The 22,808-nt window shown below is 41.4% G+C and overlaps 1 protein-coding gene and 3 pseudogenes across 1 annotated transcript in view; 1 reads left to right on the plus strand and 3 right to left on the minus strand.

Moving 5' to 3' along the window:
* Nucleotides 1–2,254, plus strand: part of kif7 (kinesin family member 7) — a 47,453-nt gene extending 45,199 nt beyond the window's left edge. Inside the window, exon 19 of the transcript XR_011955913.1 lies at nucleotides 2,008–2,254. The gene's annotated coding sequence lies outside the window, so the exon portion shown is untranslated. The remainder of the gene's footprint in view (nucleotides 1–2,007) is intronic.
* LOC140468992 (UDP-glucuronosyltransferase 2A2 pseudogene) overlaps nucleotides 1–22,808 on the minus strand; it is a 67,647-nt pseudogene that overhangs the window by 2,511 nt on the left and 42,328 nt on the right.
* Nucleotides 6,931–11,548, minus strand: LOC140468991 (UDP-glucuronosyltransferase 2A1 pseudogene; annotated as a pseudogene).
* On the minus strand, nucleotides 17,513–22,379 carry LOC140468825 (UDP-glucuronosyltransferase 2A3-like; annotated as a pseudogene).

Consider the following 22,808-nt stretch of genomic DNA (forward strand, 5'->3'; position numbering starts at 1 on the left):
AGTTTTTGTTATTAGAGGATTGATTCCCCCGATGAAGTGCTTTAATGTAGACAGTTGAGTACCGGCAACCTGTAATTGAATCCCCAGTACAGATTGCTTTATCATAAACATTTTAATGCGAGTACCTATCCATGTTTAGTAATCTCCATCTTCGATTCTTCAGTCAATTTCAGATGAAATCAATCATTCACTTTCAATTCAATAAGCTCCAATTTAGCCGTTCATAAGGCACTCAAAAGTCAATGTAAACAACATACATTAGCATATCTTTGTCATCATTACAGTTGAGTCTTTAAAATATTCTATCAAATATCGAAGCTAACTCTCACTCATCAGCTGAAAAGTCTCAAGTGGCTATTTCACTTTACTTTTCATTTCAACCTTTATTCATTTCGTAAGAATGGATATTAGTCCAACAGATGTATCATTTTTTGGCTTCCCCTCAAAACCTCTTTAAAGACGGTGTAACATACGCAGTTATCCCAATCTAAAGAAACAGTTCCAAGAGAATTTTTGATGGGGTTTTGGACATCAATGATATTGTTGTTTAGAAAGTCAATGCACTTAGACACATGGAGATGTACTACAGAAACAGATTCACCTCATCCATGCCGACCAGATAACCTAATCTAGTCCCATTAGGCCCATAGCCATCTAAACCCTTCCTATTCATGTACCCATCCAGACGCCTTTTAAATGCTGTATTTGTACCAGCCTCCACCACTTCCTGTGGCAGCTCACTCCATACATACACCATCCTCTGTGTGAAAATGTTGCCCGTTAGGTCCCTTTTAAATTTTTCCCCTTTCACCCTATGTCCTGAAGTCCCCTTCCCCAGGGAAAAGAGCTTGTCTATTTACCCTATCCATGCCCCTCATGATTTTATAAACCTCTGTAAGGTTACTTCTCAGCCTCCACTGCTCCAGGGAAAACAGCCCCAGCCTATTCACCCTCTCCCCGTAGCTCAAATCCTCCAACCCTGGCAACCTTCTTGTAAATCTTTTCTGAACCCTTTCAAGTTTCACAACATCCTTCTGCTAGGAGAGAGAACAAAATTACATGCAATGTTTCAAAAGTGGCCTAACCAATGTGCTGTAAAGCTGGAACAAGACCTCCCAACTCCTGTACTCAATACTCTGACCAATAAAGGAAAGCATACCAAATGCCTCCTCCACTATCCTATCTCCCTACGACTCCACTTCAAAGGAACTATGAACTTGCATTCCACGGTCTCTTTGTTCAGCAACACTCCCCAGGACCTTAATGTGTCTGCATTTCAGATTGCAACTCACTGTTCACCAGAAAATAAACTGATTTTAGCTTGCAATTGCTGAAACTGTTGCATCAAGAAATTATGAAGTTTCACTTACCAGTAAAAAAACAAATAGAGTACTGTACAATACAAATATTCCCAATAGCTGAGAGTTCAACTAATGTATAAGTGCTGTTGCATGATTACACAGATCAATCCAAAGTCTATTTGAATTACTGATTATGCAATAGACTTTGTTTGGCACGGGTCACCTGTTGCCACGGCTGTGGTATAACTTGATATTTTTTTTTGTATGCATTAAGTTGAGGAAAGGTAGAAGTTTGTAAAACTTTTGTTCATTTTGCCCACTTCTCACACACCATGTCCACATTTGATGCAGATGTCATTTCATATCACTTAATTTCAGAAATTTTTCCGACAGTTGCCACCTAAAAGCTGGTTGTTATAATAATACAAAGTGCTGCTAAAACTGTATGATATTCTTGGTTACATATTGAGGTGAGACATTTCAACAGCAAATAAATCATGTATATATGAAAAGCTAAATTTACAGTTGTTGCAGAGTGAACAAGCTCTTGGCTATATGCTGAGAATCCAGAATGCCAATTCACTCAGTATTTTCCAGAGAAATTGTTTATATGTTGATTTCCTAATGTCTTCCAGGAAATGTTGTTAAGAAATTTTCTTATGGGTAGGGATAGTTGTGGAATTAAGCATTGATCTTTTACCTTTAGCAGATGGATCAAAATCTCGACCAGATGGATAAGCAGTTCATTGGGTTGCAATTATTTTGGAGGTGAAACCAGAGGAAACCTAAAAGAATATCTGCTTTATTTTTGTACGACTTCAAAAACTTTATGTAACTGAGACAAAATTATGGTTTACATGATTGAGCATGTAACCTTTGAACGTCACAAGGTTTATATATGTCAATTACTGAACAAATAAAAGGAGTTATGACTTTTGTAAATATTGTAAAGTTGTGTACAGTGACTTTATCTGTTGTTTGATCTGTTTTGTAATTTTTTTCATCTGTGCTGTGCAACAGTTGCATTCTTGTTACTTTGCCTTAAATAGAAATGCAGTCATTACCGTCTCTCGGGTGCAATATCCAGAGTAATCATAGAGTCATAGAGATGTACAGCACGGAAACAGATCCTTCAGCCGTCCATGCTGACCAGATATCCCAATCCAATCTAGTCCCACCTGCCAGCATTTGGCCCATATCCCTCCAAACCCTTCCTATTCATATACCCATCCAGGTACCTTTTAAATATTGCAATTGTACCAGCCTCCACCACTTCCTCTGGCAGCTCATTCCATACACATACCACCCTCTGAGTGAAAACGTTGCCCCTTAGGTCTCTTTTATACCTTCCCTCTCTCACCCTAAGCCTATGCCCTCTAGTCCTGCACTCCCCAAACCCAAGAAAAAGACTTTGCATATTTACCCTATCCATGACCCTCATGATTTTGTAAACCTCTATAAAGTCACCCCTTGGCCTCCAATGCTCCAGGGAAAACAGCCCCAGCCTATTCAACCTCTCCCTATAGCTCAAATCCTCCAACCCTGGCAACATCCATGTAAATCTTTTCTGAACCCTTTCAAGTTTTACAACATCTTTCCAATAGGAAGGAGACCACAATTGCACGCAATATTCCAACAGTGGCCTAATCAATGTCCTGTACAGCCGCAACATGACCTCCCAACTCCTGTACTCAACGCTCTGACCAATAAAGGAAAGCATACCAAACGCCTTCTTCACTAACATATCTACCTGCGACTCCACTTTCAAGGAGCTATGAACCTGCACTCCAAGATCTCTTTGCTCAGAAACACTCCCACGAACCTTACCATTAAGTGTATAAGTCCTGCTAAGATTTGCTTTCCCAAAATGGAGTACCTCACATTTATCTAAATTAAACTCCATCTGCCACATCTCAACCTATTGCCCATCTGATCAAGATTCCGTTGTAATCTGAGGTAACCCTCTTTGCTGTCCACTACGCCTCCAATTTTGGTGTCATCTGCAAACTTATTAACTATACCTCTTGTGCTCACATTTAAATCACTTATATAAATGATGAAAAGTAGTGGACCCAGCACCGATCCTTGTGGCACTCCACTGATCACAGGCTTCCAGTCTGAAAAACAACCCTCCACCACCACCCTCTGTTTTCTACCTTTGAGCCAGAGTGAATTGACTCCCCACTTTTCAACTTCCTCAGTTTTCTGTATCAAATATTGTATATTTAGCACAGGGCCTAGTCACGGTCGAATTGAAATGTAGTTAACCAATTTTTACTGTATCAGGAAAGGGCCAATTGCAAGGTTCTCTTGAGTGAAAGAAAAGCAATTTTATTGTTTGCCAACTTTGAGAGATAATGAAGTTGCAATGGTGAGGTTATGATGTAATGATGACATTCACCAGTATAAAATTGAACAGGGTTAGTGTCCAGTACAAAAGTGACACAGTTTAAAGTTCTGAAGATGTTCATGAGGTGTAAGATTTTAACCTGAGAAGATAGTTGCTCAGTCGGGGTCTTGAGCCATTAGCAGTGCTGAAGAATGTGCATCCTGTTTCAATTCTTGGTGTCCTGATGTTTCTGTCCAATTAGTTTTGTCACAGGCACTTTTCTCTCACAATAGAGGTACAGAGAGCACTTGCTTTAGCTGGTTCCAATTCTGCAGTCAAAAGTTCATCTCCACATCTCTGCCAAAAGCAGTTTCTTGGAACATAAGCTGGTTTGTGTGTTTCCATGTCTCATTTTGTTGTCTCCAAGCTTGATATTAGGAGAAAAACCAAAGAACTGCGGATGCTGGAAATCAGAATCAAAAACTGAAATTGCTCAGAAAACTCAGCAGGTCTGGCAGCATCTGTGGACAGAAAGTAGAATTAACACGTGAGCCTGCTTCAGAACTGTACAAACTGTCCAGGGTTCTGAGGAAGGGTCAATGATCCCGAAAAATTAATTCTGCTTTCTCTCCACAGACGAAGCCAGACTTGCTGAGTTGAGGAAAGGAGATGTTTTCATCTCTACTATGTGACATATACTATACAAATGTAAATAAAAATGGATGGAAGTCTTTCCATGCCTGCCTGTTGAGTAGTATCAGTTTCCTCTGATGAAAATGTAATTTCAGTCACAGTTTTGTTTATTTCATGTTGCTTCATGAAATTTGACTAACCTGCGTGGTCAAGCGATTGGCAAGATCATTTGAAGTCAGTGATTTTTTTCAAACATCGTTTCAGTTCATTAAAGGCTGAGATGTAAAATCAAATGAAGGGATTCAAAAATCAATAGTGAATATTTTATTTCTTTATGACATCTAGACTGTTTACAGAAACATACCTCTTCGGTTAATGTGAAAATAGTGTGTGTAAATTCTCTAAGTTGAGTGTATATTCTCACTAGAATGGAATATTATAAATCAGTGCATTACCTGTGCATATTCGTACACCTTTGCACAAGGACACAGTACTAATGTGCATTCACAATTACTGTACACCAGTATATCTTTCCTTGATGGTATCACATACCTTCTTGTCAGGTAACTATCTGTGGAATTTGGAGGAAGCTGGAAGCACTGATGTATTCAGATCAACCCTTCATCTGTAGGTGTTTGTTGCAGGCCTATTCCAAACGTGCTTGTGGCATTGATCTCCAAAACTGGGAGTTTTAAACTGCTTGAAATGTTCTCAGTTTTGGGTAAAGTCCATGCAGTGTAATTGTGTGCTGTAAACATACACTACATGATACCAAACAGCTGTGGTGGGATAATGGTGCTGTCTATAGTTTGAAGGGGGAGCTGGAACTTTGTGCAGCCAATCGTTCGAGTTGTGCTCATGTCTGCATCTCAGCTGAGGTCTCACAGCTCAATATAGGCTCAGCCAGGACATCAGTCCTGTTAGTTGCTGCGTTTCTGGCATTCTGGAGCACTTCCAAAAGGTTGAACTCAGGGCAGTGCTTAAAGTTGTGTGGCCATGCATGTGAGTGTTCACTTGAGAAAATAAGAGGAGATTAACAAACTAATTGAATACAAATGAAGGGCCTGTATTATCAAAAAGGGTTGAACGGGTTGAGCCTATATCCACTGGAGTTGAGAATGAGTGTTGATGTTATTGAACCATGTGATCTTGAGGTGACATGAAATGGTGGATTCCAGGAGGACATACACTCTTGTAGGACAGACTAGAACTCGGGTACAGTTAACTTATGGACCTGGACCTGGACTTGATCAACACAGCGTCCCAAAGCCTTAAGGACAATCTCGTACCCCAGTGATACCAAAGCCACACAAAGCTCAGGTCAGACGGAGAGGCACCAGAATACCGCTCACAGGAGAGCAACAAGGAAACACCCATCTGCCAAGAAAAGAGACACTCTCACCTACCCCTCGAAGGTTACGAACTGATTGATGCTACTGAATGCTTTCTTGTATCAACATTTAGGACATTTCTTCTGATAACTGCTTTGCGATTGTCACCATCGTAACTTGATTACTTGACAATCAACACCATTGTATTTTCGCTATTTTTAATTAGCATCATTGTACTGTATTCCTATAAAAACTGTCTTGATTCTCAGCTTAGGGAAGAGAGCTTTGATCTACCTGGACAGACTGTCAGTTCTGTGTCAGCTGGGTCAACTTCTCTTCCAGCGATATCGCTTGTAATAAACAGCTTGTCAATTTCACCCAATCTGGCTTGTGTGGCCTCTATTCAATTCTCCAACATAATCTAAATGAATTTAGTTCCATTTGCCTCATATCTGTCTCAACCCTTCCTATACATGTACCCATCTAGGTGCCTTTTAAATGTTGTCATTGTACCAGCCTCTGGCAGCTAAATCCATTCACGCACCACCCTCTGTGTGAAAAAGTTGCACCTTATGTTCCTTTTAAATCTTTCCCCTGTCACTTTAAACCTATGGTCTCTAGTTTTGGACTCCCCTACTCTGTGGCAAAGACCTTGTCCATTTACCCTATCCTGCCCTCATGATTTTATAAACCTCTCTAAAATCTCCCCTCAGCCTCCAATGCTCCCGGAAAATACCCTACCTATTCAGCCTCTCCCTATAGCCTAAACCCATCTTGGAAATATTTTCTGAATCCTTTCAACTTTAACAACATCTTTCCAATAACAGGGAGACCAGAAAAAGGTATTCCAAAAGTGGCCTAACCAACGTCCTGTATAGCGGCAACATGACCTCGCAACTCTTATACTTAATGCTCTGACCTGTAAAGCCAAGTGAAACAAACACCTTCAATGCCCTCAGCAGAAATGTATGTGCTCGTGCACAAGGGGAGCTGTGATGGAAAACATTAGGTATTAGAGATAGAGAAAGAATGAACTGGAGTCAAAGTGGTTCCCTGATTCTGCTATATATTTAAATAATGGTTCTCCTGCTTGTAAACAAATATGATTAGTTTTGCATGATCAGAAAATCAAGATTTCCAATATATTAAAAGTGCAGCATTTCACTGAGTATCTATAAGCAAGAACTACTATTAACAGTCAAACCTGCATTCTTATGCCTTACAAATACACCTGGGAAGCCTCAGTATACCTGCAAAGGGCAGGGATTAGTTAATTGATTAAAATTTTCAATTCAATTGAAACAACTCAATCACTTGCTCACAATTTGAAACAATGAATCTTACTGAGTTTTTTCCTTTTTCTTCCGAGTGACATTACAAAGTTTCTTCAATAGTTGGACTGTCAGCATTATAACTATGAGGAACAGTGATAACAGGAAAATCATCACATCTATACAATAGTAAACATACCAGGGGAGTCGGTAAGATTCTGAGCGCAAATGTGCTGCCCCTTTGTGTCGGGCAACGTACTCAACCCAGAAAATAGCTCTTTCCATTGGAGACTCGGGTTGGTCTCTGTGGAGAGCAGAGAGTTTCTGCATGTTCTCCCGATAAGATGTGTTATATATAACCTCATTAAGTGCCTGCAGTAGATCTGTTGACTGCATGGTTGCGGCGCTAAGGACCTTTGCTGCACCTCGGACTTCAAGTCTGAGTAAATTATCAAACTGGTCATAAAACAGAGGTATACCAACTACTGGCACCCCATGATAAATGGCTTCATAAACTCCATTGGTGCCACCATGAGCAACGAAGGCTCGTGTCTTTGGGTGCCCCAATAGATCATTCTGAGGGATCCATTTTGCCAGTAAGGTATTATTTCCAATGTTGGGAGGGGTCTCTCCATTGTGTCTCCAGATAACCTTCTGAGGTACTTGAGCAAGAGCCTCTGCTATTTGCATTGTAATATGCATTGGCAAAGAGTTGACAATGGTCCCCATTGACATGACAATAATCCCATGTTCCCCTGAGGACTGGACAAACTCCTTAAACTCTGCCTCTAGAGGTTTGGATGGTTTACACTGGAATCCTCCAACATAAATAATATTTGGCATGGTGGGTCTCGGGAAATCAAATATAAAATCTACTCTCATCAGCCACACATCTGCACTGAGAAGAACAGTCTCAACGTCTGTGTCTGGGCCCAGATAGCGATGGCAGCAATCATTGTACATTGGATATGTTAGAAAATTTGCAATTGCTCGTTGAACAAGATTTAGGATGACATTTTGTGTTCTTTGGAGAAAAGTCATTTTGTCTGTCAATTGAGAGCCCGGAATTGGAACATAGGAAGCTGGTGATGGGGCAGAGATGAAATGAGCTTCTCCACTGGTGATCCATCGCACATTATATACCAAGGGGAGTTTTAAATAATGCGCAAGCATTGGGCCTGTAGGAAATACAGGATCAGTAAGTACTAAGTCAAAGTGCTCATTTTCAAGTTGATTTAACAAACTTTTGTTTTCAAAAATTGCAGTGTTTAAGTCCATCCCCCAACGGTGACAGGCATGCATAAAATACATTGTTGCATATTGGAACTTAATAAAGCCCCATGGCGTCCAACCATCCTGTAAGGCTTCAAATATGTTTTGTATCATATCATTCATGACATCTTCACTATTATTTTTCCCCAATACTCCTTCCATTTCGATTACAATAGATTGATATAGATCCGGCCTCTCCTTGATGTACCAGTATGCTGAGAAATAAAGCACAGTGAAGTTGTGCCCACGGAGTTTCAGTTCTTCCATTAAAATTCTCATATTGACCCAGTGACTTCCGTCAAGCGGGACAACCAATATATTCGCTCCCTGGGTAATTGGGCAGGACAAGGTGAAGCAGATAGTAAGAATGCATGCAAACTGGACTCTGTTCTTCCATGCAAGATAATCCATGTTAACTGCAAGTGACATCCAGATCCTGTTGAAAAATTGAAGATATATTGCTAAAGGACATAAATCTCTCCAGCCTAGAATGCTTTCAGACCAAGTCATGTTTATATTCGAATGCTTAACCACAAGTTTGGAACCAGAAAACACTATCAATGTAAACATTTGCCTGAAACATGAGACGCTAATGAAACATTATATAGAAGTGGTAAAAGTTGTTTTCCATATCCAAATACTGTATCTTCCGTGTTTCTAAGTGCTAATACAACGCTGGCTGGTTGCTTGGGTCACTGAAAATTTCCCGACAGCATGTATTCCAAGTTTTAGGTTTCTGACTGGATTAGAATGTACGTATTAGGTTTAAAAAGAATATCAGAAGTAAGATCAAAAGTAGGATCTTGTAAACTTGCTTAGTCCTTCAGTAAGACAATCATTGGACTGTATCAACTCCACGTTTCACTTGTTGCTTGGTTTTGTAAGTGTCCCCAAGTCAAACAATACCAGTCTCGAATGTACTTCACAGCTGAATGCCAGCAGTTCACTAGCGTACAGAATTCCAAAGATGCCTCTGTGAAGAACTTGGCTTATGGAATTCAGCATTTCACAAAGTCTACTTAAAGGATTGAAATTCTACAACAGATTGAGAGCTCCCTCACCAAGGGTTTTGCCAGCAACTAGCAACTTTGATCAAGAGCGATTAATCTTGTATCTGTGACAACCCAATAGAAGTCAAACCCCATGATTTTTACAAGACAACATCTAAACAAATTGTTTTGTCTTATGTTGTAGTTGTATGTGCGATTAAAGGCAAGAAATGCTTGTATTTGTTTGGATATCTGTACTCAGAAAGGATCACCACAAGAAAGGATTAAGTTTTGAGTCTTTGTTACTGGAGGATCGATTTCCTGATGTTGCGATTGAACAAGTACAATTGGTCCTGTTATAACCTGGTAGTTCCATTGTTGTGCTGCCCATCTTACAAGAAAATCGCATAAAAGCAGCACCATTTAAACTAATTGGGCCAGAATTGTGTTAAACCAATACACACTTTAAACATTCGCATGTAGACACAGTGTCCCCAATTCATCAATCACATTATTGTGAATTCACATTAATGAAACTGGCATTATAGAAGCACAGTCTGTAGGTGAATACCAGGAAGCTGGAAGAACACAGCACGCCAGGCAGCAATAGTAGGTTGAGAGGTTGATGCTTCGGGTGTATCCCTTCTTCAGGACTGGGAGTGGGTGTAAGGGGAGCTGCAGATAAATGGGGTGGCTGCGGCCATCCAGTACCCTGTAATTGAATTCCCAGCTCAGCTTCCTTTCTCAGAGTTTGCTAATGAGAGTACCTGTCCATTTTTAGTAATCTCTATCTTCCATTCTTCAACCAACTTCAGAATTCAATGTGCTCCAATTTAGCTCTTCATAAGGGACTCAAAAGTCAATATAAATAAGGTGCATTGGTATTTCTTTGTCACTATTATAGTTGAGTCTTTAAATTATCCTATCAGATATCCAAGCTAACTCACAATGATCAGCTAAAAAGCAAAAAAAAATCACAGCACCAGGTTATAGTCTGACAGGTTTATTTGAAACCACAAATGTTTGGAGCCCCAGCTCCTCCCTCAGGTAGCCAGTGAGAAAGAATACATCGGACACCAAATTTATTTCAAAAGATAAAGGGTTCATACAAGTTTTGCAAATGTATTGAACAAAATTAGATGGCTATTAACTCTTTAAACAGTTAGAATGTAGGTACAGATTTCAATTAATATGGAAATCCCAGAATTTATTTTCAAGTCACTGCTCCAAGATAACTTCAGCTTTTATCAGAATAAAGGTGTGTGTGTGTGTTTGGGCGCATGTTGAGAGAGGGTGTGTGTCTGAGAAGGAATGTGAGGGTGAGGCACGATATGTGTGTGACAGTGTGTGACAGTATGTGTGCTTGAGAAACAGTTTGCAATGTGTGTGAGGACATTTATGCCTCTGAGAGAGTGTGAGTGTGAGTGAGTGCATGTGTGTGTCTGTATGAGAGAGAGTCTGTGTGCATGGGTGTGTGTATGTGTCCATGTGCATGACTCTGTGTGTGAGTGTATAGTCATGAGACGAGCCCAAGATCCCGGGTGAGGCTGTCCTCATGCATAGTGATCATAGCTAACAGCATCTGGTCGGTAACTCTGCACTGTTGCATGTCCCAAAGTCTGCCTTGGAGAACATCTACCATAAATCCGAGGCTGATCGATGTCATTTTAGCTTTCATTATAACGTTTACTTAGATTAGATTACTTACAATGTGGAAACAGGCCCTTCAGGCCAATGAGTCTACACCGACCCACCAAAGCGCACGCAATTTAGCATGGCTAATTCACCTAACCTGCACATTTTTGGACTGTAGGAGGAAACCAGAGCACCCGGAGGAGAATGTGCAAACTCCATACAGACAGTCGCCTGAGCGGGTATTGAACCCGGGTCTCTGGCGCTGTGAGGCAGCAGTGCTAACCACTGTGCCACCATGCTGCCCATCATTGTGAGTTGCTCATTTTCTGATCATGGATGTTAGTCCAACCAATCTATCATTTTCTGGCTTCCCCCTCAAAACCTCCTTAAAGATGGAGTAACATGCACAGTTTTCCCAATCTAAAGGAACAGTTCCAAGAGAATTTTTGACAATTAGATTTTAGATCTCTGTCATAACGTAGTTTAGAAAAGAAACGCACTTCCGCATTTCAGATTTGCAATTGACTGTTCACCACAAAAGAAACTAATTTTAACTTGCAATTGATTAAACTGTTGCATCAAGAATTTATGATGTTTCACTTACTGATGAAGACCAAAAGGAGTTCTGTACAATATTAGTATTCCCGATAGCTGAGAGTTCAACGAATATAAAAGTATACTTACGTTATTACAACTGATCAATCCAAAGTCTATTTGACTTTCTGATTATGAAATAGACTGTGTTTGGCAAGGATCAATCTGTTGCCATGGCAGAGGTATAACTTGATATGGATATTTTTTCTGCGTCATTAGCACCTGTAGAATTAACCCATCATTGGAAATTTTCACAGAGATTTCCAATGTATATTAGCACATGGACAACATGTAGAGTAACAATTTCCACCAACATTAACAAAATAGGTATTCAGTCAATTTAGAGTAAGACTGATCAAGATTGCTAATTGGAAATGCTAAAATATTTGTGGGAAAATTGCTTCTGGTGGGAATTGTAAGCTTTGTTTCCTCATGATCTGATCTGCTTACTTACTGGGACTCGTTGTACACCAATAATGCATGCATGGTTTACCATGAAACAGGTAGGAGCAAATTACTGCAAATGATGGAATCTACGGAAAACAAAAAGAAATGCTGGGAATCACAATAGATCAGGCAGCCTCCGTGAGGAGAGAGCAAGCTAATGTTTGTAAATTACATGACTTCATCAGAGGTCCAGATGAAGAATCATCTGGACTCAAAACTTGCTCTCTCTCCAAGTATGCTACCTGACCCACTGTGATTTCCAGCATTTTTTGTTATCTTTACCATGAGATATATTATCATTGAAATACAAGATAGGTACATATACAACTTTACAAAACCTCTAATATTCCAAGTAACCTTACAGTTCTCAAATGTCTACGTCCACACATTAATTTAATGTCTGCTTTGGGAGCGTAAGATGTTGAAAAGTGTATACTACCCTGATTACAGATGGTCAAACTGAAGTTGAGTCTGTTCTTCCTACTCCCAAGGTTCCTGCTTCTTGGTCCTGATGTTCTCTGGACTGTGCAAGAGACCCCTCCGATTTAATTGGCTTCTTTTAACTAGCTATCCAGGTCATTTCTGAGTACAGTGGCTTAGTAGTCGTTTGCAGTACACATGGGGATTTACTTGATCAGGTCTCTTTTAAATGGGAATACTCAGGGCAGTTTGAGGCTTGCCTTCGTGCTTCTCTATTCCCAGACCCAGGACTCTCCCAGTCAGGTCGAGGGAAGGGCAGAACTCAGGCAGCTGAGCTTCTGTTTTATCCACTGAGACAGGCATCAGTTCATGACGGATGTTGTCAAACAGGATTTTGCCTGGGGTTTAAATGTAAGCATATTCCATGGACTGAGTTGCTGTCAGGACAAGCTGGATGGTTTGTGACAACTGCCAGTTTCAGTCCGTTTTTAATCTTATATTCCACAAACTCTCCATGATGTGGCTTCCATTGACACTGATGCCCTGTCTGTAACCCCTTCTCTGAGCTGTGGGTGAAGTAGCCTATCTCTGTGCTCCTGTTTTTAGAAGGTCCCCACCAATCCTCTGTAATCCTTACACTCATATAACAATGAGTGGAGCTCCCACTGAGTTTTCTGTACATTGTAAGTTACTCATTTTCTGATAATGGATGTTAGTCCAACCAATCTACCATTTTCTGGCTTCCCCCTTAAAACTTCCTTAAAGATGGAGTAACATGCACAGTTTTCCCAATCTAAAGGAGAATCCCAAGAGGATTTTTGACAATTAGATTTTAGATCTCTGTCATAATGTAGTTTAGAAAAGAAACGCACTTCCGCATTTCAGATTTGCAATTGACTGTTCACCACAAAAGAAACTAATTTTAACTTGCAATTGATTAAACTGTTGCATCAAGAATTTATGATGTTTCACTTACTGATGAAGACCAAAAGGAGTTCTGTACAATATTAGTATTCCCGATAGCTGAGAGTTCAACAAATATAAAAGTATACTTACGTTATTACAACTGATCAATCCAAAGTCTATTTGACTTTCTGATTATGAAATAGACTGTGTTTGGCAAGGATCAATCTGTTGCCATGGCAGAGGTATAACTTGATATGGATATTTTTTCTGCGACATTAGCACCTGTAGAATTAACACATCATTGGAAATTTTCACAGAGATTTCCAATGTATATTAGCACATGGACAACATGTAGAGTAACAATTTCCACCAACATTAACAAAATAGGTATTCAGTCAATTTAGAGTAAGACTGATCAGGATTGCTAATTGGAAATGCTAAAATATTTGTGGGAAAATTGCTTCTGGTGGGAATTGTAAGCTTTGTTTCCTCATGATCTGATCTGCTTACTTACTGGGACTCGTTGTACACCAATAATGCATGCATGGTTTACCATGAAACAGGTAGGAGCAAATTACTGCAAATGATGGAATCTACGGAAAACAAAAAGAAATGCTGGGAATCACAATAGATCAGGCAGCCTCCGTGAGGAAAGAGCAAGCTAATGTTTGTAAATTACATGACTTCATCAGAGGTCCAGATGAAGAATCATCTGGACTCAAAACATTAGCTTGCTCTCTCTCCAAGTATGCTACCTGACCCACTGTGATTTCCAGCATTTTTTTGTTATCTTTACCATGAGATATATTATCATTGAAATACAAGATAGGTACATATACAACTTTACAAAACTTCTAATATTCCAAGTAACCTTACAGTTCTCAAATGTCTACGTCCACACATTAATTTAATGTCTGCTTTGGGAGCGTAAGATGTTGAAAAGTGTATACTACCCTGATTACAGATGGTCAAACTGAAGTTGAGTCTGTTCCTCCTACTCCCAAGGTTCCTGCTTCTTGGTCCTGATGTTCTCTGGACTGTGCAAGAGACCCCAAAACGTCGATTTTCCTGCTCCTCAGATGCTGCCTGACCTGCTGTGCTTTTCCAGCACCACTCTAATCTTGACTACAAATGGAATGGGCTAATTTGATATCAGTGACCCCCACCCCCACTTCTCCTTCTTCCTCCCCCTCCTCCTCCTCCCTCGTGGGGAAATCTGTTAAGGTGAATATCTCAGGGGAGATATGAGGGAAAAGCTCTGAGGGGTTGGATTGGGTGCCCTGTCAGTTGGGGGAGGAGGGGGGATACACTGGTTCAATTCTCAGGTCATCATCAGCCCAAGTCTCCTGCTTGAGGACATCAACATGTACATGGGCTGAGTGTCAATGTATGGGTTGTCGCTTGAACAGTTTGAGCTGATTCATAGACCATCCCTGTTTGCCTATTTCCAACTGTAATTTGTAGCCTGAAGGACTCAATTTTTCAATGATCAGATAGAGCTCAGGACACTGTGGGGACAGAAAGGTTCTGGGCTAGAACACTCTTATGCATCACCATGTCCTCTAAATTTCATTCCCCAGGATCTCACATTTGTCCCACAGAAACTTCTGAGTTTGTCTTGCCGACCTTAGTCTATGTGCCAACACAATACTGGCCCTAAATCTCTCACGAGCTTGGCAGCTTTAACCTCTTCTGTCTGTCCTGCCCCTTCATGCCAATTCATCTCACAGTGTGCTCCTTCCCTAGCCAGTTCTTTTACCTTTGGGTGGTGTGGTCTTACAGTCGGCTGTAACTTTCTCTAGAATGTTTTTGCCATGAATAGCTGTTTTAAGTATACTCTCTGAACAGATCACTGCCTTTTTCCCGAAAAATCTCCAGTTGTTCTACCACGAACTCCACGACTGCCAATTCTGTACTTTGTGCCCCCATATTTACAGGAAGATTAACTGTCCCGTCTCTCACACCCCACTTTGGGTCCTGCATATCAACACCAAACCATTGGCTCTCACTGCATAACAGGAGCGTCAATAATAATTTTTTTGGAATCATCGACCTTGTCAATGTTAAGATCTCCCCAACAATATCACTTCCACCTTTTAATTGCAGGTTAAAAGGACCCGTTAGGGTTCTTAGTACCAAAATTAACCATTCATCAGGCTAGAGGGTGGATTTGGAGCCTGGATTTCCAGATTCTATGTTAACTGTGTTAATGGGCTCTTGTGTGTCTGGCCCTTCTAGGAGGGTGTGGTACCTTCTTGGTACCCTGTTGAGGGCATTCCTGGGTAAAGTGTCCTACCTTGCCACATACAAGCTAGGAAACACCACCTCGACCTGCCCTGTCATTCTGCACAGTCCTGAGCTGCTTGGGACAGCTCTGGTCTACCCCTTGTTCCTCCAGGCTATTGAGGTCATCCAATGAATTGCTTTTCTTTTTGATGTCTCCTACATTTCCCTTTCCCATCTCTGAGCCGTCTGACATAGGAGCCATGCTTCTGTGTGAGCATTATCATTGGGTCCCATGCTGACTGCTGTAAGTTTTGGAAAATCAGAATTCTTAGCCAAATCAACTTTCCTTCCTCTCGGTTCTCCCATTCAAGACCTGGTCCACAGACAGCATTGAAACCAGTAAACAAGTGAGCTGTAAAGTTTGTGCAGTCTTCTTCCTTCCTCCGTGAGGCTTTGTGAAGATCTTCAGCCAATCATTCTGATCGAATCCCATTGTACCCTTAATGGCTGTTCTCAGAGTCCCTCTAGAGTCCCTCTACCAGTGTTTGAGTATTCGGGGAAGAGCTCATCCTACACTACAGTCACAGGCTAGCAATTCAAGGTTCCTTTTCTCATTACGTAACCCCTGTTCTACCTGGATCTGGTGCATTCAGTGGAAAAATTCTACTTGATCACCCGGTTTCAAAGCTGGCTGCCCTTTCATCATATCCCTCAGCATGACTGACATTAAAGGGCATGCTGTATTGTAGGGAGCGCAGGAATTTTCAGTGTTCTCCTCTGTGCTGGATCTAATAGTAACTAAGGGGTTCTTTGGCAAGTTTATTGGGAACAGTGCACTTTTCAGGGGATGCAGATGAGATGTTGGATTCAAATTCTGGAGTTGGGTCATATTTGTCTCTATGACCTGTCTCTTACCTATGCTGCCAGACTCCCTCATTGAGAGCATCCGAGTCAGGGTGCCCTTTCTGTCCAAAAAGCATGAATTATCCCTGCTTTGCTTTTAGCTTCGCTTTCCCTTGCTCAATTTTCCTTAAGCATTTTGTATGTTCTACAGCTTTTCCTTGCTGTATCATATTAGCCAGCTGGTATACTGCCCGTATTCCACTTTGTAGATGTTCCCCAGGTCTCGCAGTTGGGTGATTTGCTGCTGGTTTTGTTGTCTGAATAATCCTGCCCTTTCTTTCTGATGACCCAAGCTGTCTATCCTATTTTATGATCCTCCAACCAGGTAACATATCCTCTATACTGTACCCACCTGTCCACTGCCTCGTTGGTCAATGCTTCAATGTTGCTGTCAGCTGCAGCTTTCTCCCCCCCTGCAGGATTCTGACAGCCTGATGCAAACTCTTCATTTCAGTTGTATCACTTGCTATTGCAGCCTCCTTTCTCACTCCATCCTTTACTATACCTTTAGTGCTTTCCTTCCACAACTTCTCCCAGGCCCCCTGGCCCTCTCAGGAAACTGTCAAACTGATCTTCCACAGACCCACTGTTTCACAATGAGCTTGTGGATCAACGTAAACCATGTCTCCTGCTCTTTAGTTGTCATTATTCCAATACAGACGTTTCGACTGATTTAATACCCAGGCACGTGTTAACCCCAGTGCTTTTACTCTATGAATCTGACAATGGAATAAGGTTCAGCCTTCTTTTACTCTGGGTCCCTGACCTAATTTCTGGCTCCTTGCCAAGCTACAGGTCCCTGACTCTGTAGCCAACTGCTTTTACACTGGCGCCCTGACCGAATCTTTGAATCCTTGCCACTCTCTTGCTTGGGAGAAAGTGAGGACTGCAGATGCTGGAGATCAGAGTTGAGAGTGCGGTGCTGGAAAAGCACAGCCGGTCAAGCAGCATCCGAGGAGCAGGAGAGTCAACGTTTCGAGCATAAGCTCTTCATCGGGAAGAGCTCTTCCTGCTCCTTGGATGCTGCCTGACTGGTTGTGCTTTCCCAGCACAACACTCTCAACTCTCTCTTGCTTGTCAAGGATATGGCAGCTGACTGAGTTTGGGGTCCAGCTTTCACTGAATTCCTGTTCTAATCCCTCAAAGTCTGAGGTATGATAAGCAAAGTACATTTGACCCTTCTGACACAACAGGAGATAGGTCTTAGCCATCTGGTGGCTTGACTCCAGAGTTTCCCACACCTTTTATCAACGTTCTACTCTTCAGAACATCGGCTTATTCCCTGATTACTGGTTCTCATGCGTTCCCTTTTGGTCTTGGCCTTTGCATTGGGCAGCTGTGTTTCAGCTTTTGCATCTTCTGCCTAACAGAAGAGATTGGAAGAGATCATAACCGGGCTAGGAGGGGTCTTTCCAAGGCAGCAAAATGTGTGGGAGGAGTCAATGGGTGGAAGTTTGGTTTGCATGATAGACTGGGTTGGGTTCACAACTCACTGTAGTTTCTTTCAGTCCTGGACAGAGCAGTTGCTGTACCAAGCCATGGTGTATTCAGGTAGAATGCTTTCTATGGTGCATCTATAAAAGTTGATGAGAGTCCTTCTGGACATGCTGAATTTCCTTAGCCTTTCTTAGAGGAAGAAGAGGCATTGTTGTGCCTTCTTGATTGTTGCATCAATGTGGGTGATCCTGGACAGATTGCTGGTGATCGTCATTCTGAGGAACTTGATATTGTCAACCATCTCCACCTCAGCTCTGCTGATGTATCGGAATGCCCTTCTCCTTGTTTCCTGAATTCAATGATTAGCTCTTTCATCTTGCTGACATTGAGGGAGAAATTGTTATCTTTACACCATGCCATCAAACACTCTATCTCTTTCCTATATTCTGTCTGGTGATTGTATGATATCTGGCCTCCAACAGTGGTGACATCGGCAAACCTGTCAATGGAGTTCAGGTAAAATTTGGCCACGCAGTTATGCATGTACAGGGAGTACAGTAAGGGGCTAAATATGCAGGGCACCAGTGTTAAGGATTGTCATGGAAGAGGTGCCGTTGCCTATCCTGATTGATTGCGGTCTGTGGATCAGTAAACTACCAGACAGAGTGAAAATGCTAGTCAGCTATTCTATATTTAGGAAGGACAGACAGTAAAGAAAGGGAGGTAGAGTCATGTTGAAAATAAAGCATGAAATCAGTGCAATAGTGAGAGAGGATTTTGGCTCAGAAAATTTAGATGTAGAAACTGTATAGGAGGAGCTGAGAGGCAATAGGGGTGGAAACATTAGTGGATGTTTTCTATACAGTCTCCACAAAGTAATGATAAGGTGGAGGATGGTATTAAACAAGAAATTAGATATGCATGCAACAAGGTCATGACAGTAATCATAAGTAACTCAAATCTACTAGATAACCAGGACAAACCACTTTTATAATATGTTAGTAGATGAATTTCTGGAGTGTGCACAAGATGGTCTTTTAGACCAACATGTTGAGAAACCAATGAAGGAACAGAATCCATTCAGCAATGAGAAGGGGTTAATTGAAATCTTGGGTGAAGTACTTTAGGAAGCAATAACAATAACATGATAAAATTCTTCATTGGGATACAAAGTCCAATCCAAAACTAGGATCCTAAATCTAAAACAAGATAAACTACAAAGGCATGAGTCCGCCGTAACAAATTGTGTCACTGAAAGGCTTGCTGGTGGATAAATGTTTGCTAATATATAAAGAATGAATGCATTTATTAAAATTATAACAACAAATTCTTGCTGGTACACAAAGTACAACAATAAAAATAATCCAACCTTAGCTAACAGAAGAAATTAAGGTTAGTATAAGATCCAAAGAGGAGATATGTAAACTTTCCAGGAAAAATAGCGAGTCTGAGGATTGTGAGCAATATTAACAATCAACAATGGAGGACCAAGAGATCGAGCAGATGGGGAAAGTAAAGTATGAAAGGAAACATAAGGAACGTAATTGTGGACTGTAAAAACTTAAATGAATGTAAAAATGAAAATAAAGTGAAGACAAATGTAGGTCTTTTGCAGTCTGGATTGGTAGAATTTAGAATGGACATACATGAACAATAGAGCAATTAAACAGCTACTTAAACCAGCCTTCATAGAAGAAGACAAAAATAGCTAACTGGGAACAAAATTAATATAAGTAAACAAAAATCATTGTTGAAATTCATGGAAAGTTGACAAATCCTAAGAGCCTGAAAATCTACTTCCTTGTGAGAATGACAAATTCTTTACTAATATTTTGATTGTTTCATTAACAGCCCTTTGAAATCAATTGGGACAAGAACATTGTTGTTGTGGGTTAAGAAATATGAATCTTCACTTAGCATTGATGAGGGTGAACTCACTCCAATAATGAGAAACCAATGCTAAGTGTAGAATAATCTTTGTCTTCACAACAACATTTTGTAAGATCACATTATTCTTATAATGGTCACCTTCATTTTTCCCAGATTTCAGTAGAATTGTATAACTTAACACTTCATTAAACTTGAGGGATAAAACAAGTAGATAAAAAAATCCTGCTGCAGACAAAAGTGAAGTAAGTCAGCTAATATTTTGATTTGTTATGAATAATGCTTCTAAAACATGTTGATCTTTTCATTAAATTTGGCATACAAATAAAATTTCACCCTTTTTACCTGCTCATACTGATTAGTATTGACCAGTATGCTATTCCAGTGATTCCTCACCAAATTATGCGTTTAATTTTTAATATCTAGAAATAAATGCATTGGATACTGGAATAAAGGATTTATTAGCAAAGTGAAATAATTCAAAGATTTTCTTTGCCAGCTAAAGTATAAATCTTACTGAGTGTTTAGCTTTTTTAATCCAAGAGGGGTTGCAAAGCTTTTTCAATAGTAGGACTGTCTGCTCTGTAAGCATGAGGAACAAAGACACCAGGAAGATCATCACATCTACACAATAATAAACGTGTCAGGGGAGTTGGTAAGACTATGAGCATAAATATGCTGCCCCTTTGTTTCAGGCAACGCACTCAGTCCAGAAAATGGCTCTCTCCACTGGAGTCTTGGGTTGGTCTCTGTGGAGAGCAGAGGGTTTGTGCATGTTCTCGTGGTTGGAGGTGTTAGTTATAAGGAACAGTCTACCTTCCGCATCTACACCAGCACGATTCCCCACCTTTTCCTCTGCTACATTGATGACTGTATCAGCACCACTTCGTACTCCCACCAGGAGGTTGAACAGTTCATCAACTTCACCAACATTTTCCACCCCGACCTTAAGTTCACCTGGACCATCTTGGACACCTCCCTCCCCTTCCAGGACCTCTCCATCTCCATCAATGGTGACCGACTCCACACCTCCTTCCACCGTCCCTCCTGTAAAAATGCTATCCTTTATTCCCAATTCCTCTGCCTCTGCTGCATCTGCTCCTAGGAGGACCAATTCCACCACAGTACACACAAGATGGCCTCCTTCATAGAGACCGCAATTTCCCTCCCACGTGGTCGATGATGCCCTGCAGTGCGTTGTATTCACTTCCTGCTCCTCCACCCTTGAACCCCACCCCTCCAATCGCAACAAGGACAGAAAATACCTAGTGCTCAGCTTCCACCCACCAACCTCCAGATACATTTATCATCTGCCGCCATTTCCGCCACATACAAACAGACCCCACCACCAAGGATGTATTTCCTCCCCATCCCTATCTGTGTTCTATAAATACCATTTCCTCCGTGACTCTTTTGTCAGGTTCATGACCCCACCAACTCTCTCTCCCTCGTGCCGCACGAATTGCAAAACCTGTGCCCACAACTCCCCCTCATCTCCGTCCAAGGCCCCAAAAGAGCCTTCCACGTCTGCCAGAAATTTACCTGCACCTCCACACATGTCATTTACTATATCCCTTACTCCCAGTGCGGAGATCTCTACATTGGGGAGACAGGACACCTACTTGCAGAACACTTCAGAGAACATCACTGGAACACACACACAAAGCAACCCCACTGCTCAATAGCCAAACATTTTAACTCCTCCTCCCACACCGCCTTGGACATGCAGGTCCTGGGCATCCTCCATCGTCAAACCCTAACCATCTGATACCTGGAGGAAGAACGCCTCAGCTTCTACCTTGGGACCCTCCATCCACATGGGATTAATGTGGATTTCACCGGTTTCCTCATTTCCCCTCCCCTCACCTTATCCCAGATCCCACCTTCCAACTTGGCACTGCCCTCCTGACCTGTCCTACCTATCCATTTTCCTTCCTACCAACCCGTTCCATCTTCCTCTCCAACCTATCACCATCACCCCCACCTTCAACAACATATTGCACTCTCAGCTACCTTCCCCCCCAGCCCCCCTCTCATTTATCTCTCCATCCTCTGAGGTCACAAGCCTCATTCCTGATGACCGGTCTCATGCCTGAAACATGGATTCTCCTGCTCCTTGATTGCTGCCTGACCTAGTGTGCTTTCCCAGCATCACACTCTCAATGGTGTTATTTATAACTTCATTAAGTGCCTGCAATAGATCTGTTGACTCCATGGTTGAGATATGAAACACATCTGCATTACATCAGGTTTCAAGCCGAAACAAATTGTCAAACCTGCAAAAAAGCAGAGGTACATCAATTATTGTTACCCTATAACATACAGCTTCATAAGTGCCATTTGTGCCAATAAGGGCAATAAAACTTTGTTTTTGGGTGCCTGAGTAGTTCACTCTGAGGGATCCATTTTGCCAGTCACAAATTATTTCTGATGTTGTGAGGGATCCATTCATTACATCTCCAGATAACTTTCTGAGGTACTTAAGCAAAGACCTCTGCTGTTTTCATTGTAATAAGCATTGGCGAAGAGTTAACAATTATACCCAATGACATGACAATAATCCCATGTTCCCCTGAAGACTAGACATACTCTTGAAAATCTGCCTGTAGAGGTTTGGATGGTTTGCACTGGAATTCTCCAATGTAAGCAATATTTGGGTCATGGGAATTCAAATGAAAAATTTACTCTTATCAGCAACACATCTGCTTTACAAGAACAATCTCAATGTTAGTGTCTGGGCCCAGAGAGCAATGACAGAGTTCTTTGTAAATGGACCAAATTAGAATATATGATGTCATAGAGTCATAGAGATGTACAGCATGGAAACAGACCCTTTGGTCCAACTCATCCATGCCGACCAGATATCCCAACCCAATCTAGTTCCACCTGCCAGCACCTGACCCATCTCCCTCCAAACCCTTCCTATTCATATACCCATCCAGATGCCTTTTAAATGTTGCAATTGTACTAGCCTCCACCACTTCCTCTGGCAGCTCATTCCATACACGTACCACCCTCTGAGTGAAAAAGTTGCCCCTTAAGTCTCTTGTATATCTTTGCCCTCTCACCCTAAACCTATGCCCTCTAGTTCTGGACTCCCCCTCCCCAGGGAAAAGACTTTGTCTATTTATCCTATCCATATCCCTCATGATTTTATAGACCTCTATAAAGTCACCCTCAGTCTCCGATGCTCCAGGGAAAACTGCCCTTGCCTATTCAACCTCTCT

The sequence above is a fragment of the Chiloscyllium punctatum genome, chromosome 48 (assembly GCF_047496795.1).
Source record: "Chiloscyllium punctatum isolate Juve2018m chromosome 48, sChiPun1.3, whole genome shotgun sequence".
Lineage (NCBI taxonomy): Eukaryota > Metazoa > Chordata > Chondrichthyes > Orectolobiformes > Hemiscylliidae > Chiloscyllium > Chiloscyllium punctatum.